Genomic DNA, 1,039 nt, shown 5'->3' with positions numbered 1-1,039 from the left:
TCTCATTCCTGCGCACGAGTCGCCGGTGACTTCCGAAGCCTCCTCGCTGGGTAAGTGAGCGAATGCGAATTCGAACTTTGTTACTAATTCGGATCAACATTTTACATTTTGTTTCAATTCCTCTAAGTTCTCAGTCCTTCTTGCCCACTTATTTATGGGGGGTGGGGTCTTACTTTTTTCATTTGATTCTTAGATGTCCTTTATGGAAGAGCTCAAGTGTTACACTTGATAGATATTTCTCAACGTGTTGCTGATTTTGATTTTAGTAATATTTGTAATGTCCACAAGTTTTTGTCAATTTATAATTTTTAGGACACATTTTAATGAAGATAGAATTTATGTACAATAAAATGCACAGATCGGGCCCTCCCGGGTGGCGCAGCGGGTCACAGCACAGCCCTGAGAAGCTAAAGCCTCTTCCTTTGTAGTTCTATTCTCGCCTGCCCCAGGTGATCTTCTTGGCGCCGCAGCCCCCTCCGGACCCGTCCGCTGCTCCCCTCAGCAGTGGACTTCGTCCATCTGCCTGTTCTGCTCCCTGCTCTGTCTCTGGGGAATCCTCTCACCGCCCCTGAGCCTCTGGCCTGTACCCCAGTTCTGTATGCACAAATAAATCTTAAAGAAAAAAAAAAAAGCACAACTCTTACGTGCATATGTCACAGTTTGAGCAAACATACAATGTGAGTGATTTTTTAAAAGGTCGATTTTGTTTATTAATGCCTACAGGAATTGGGGTGCAGGCCAGACGATAGCCAGAGACAGAGCGGGGAGCAGAACAGGTGGATTGACGGGAACCCATGGCTGAGGGGCAGCGGGGAGACAGGTGGGGTCTGCGCGCCCTGGGGCCACCCCTGGCGGGGTTCAGACTGGCGCTGCAGGGGCTGGGGAGAGCTCCACAGTGCTGAGACGCGCCCCCCTGCACCCTAAGGACACCCCGAACGGAGCTGACTGTAAGGGCTGTGCTTCCCACTGGGAAGGCTCCCAGAGAGGCGGAACGGCTTCTCTGTGGCTCCCAGGGCTGGCACGCGCGGCCCTCGCGGGC

The sequence above is a fragment of the Condylura cristata genome, unplaced genomic scaffold (assembly GCF_000260355.1).
Source record: "Condylura cristata isolate star-nosed mole 26May11 unplaced genomic scaffold, ConCri1.0 scaffold00035, whole genome shotgun sequence".
NCBI classification, from domain to species: Eukaryota; Metazoa; Chordata; class Mammalia; order Eulipotyphla; family Talpidae; genus Condylura; species Condylura cristata.
This window is presented reverse-complemented; position numbering follows the sequence as displayed.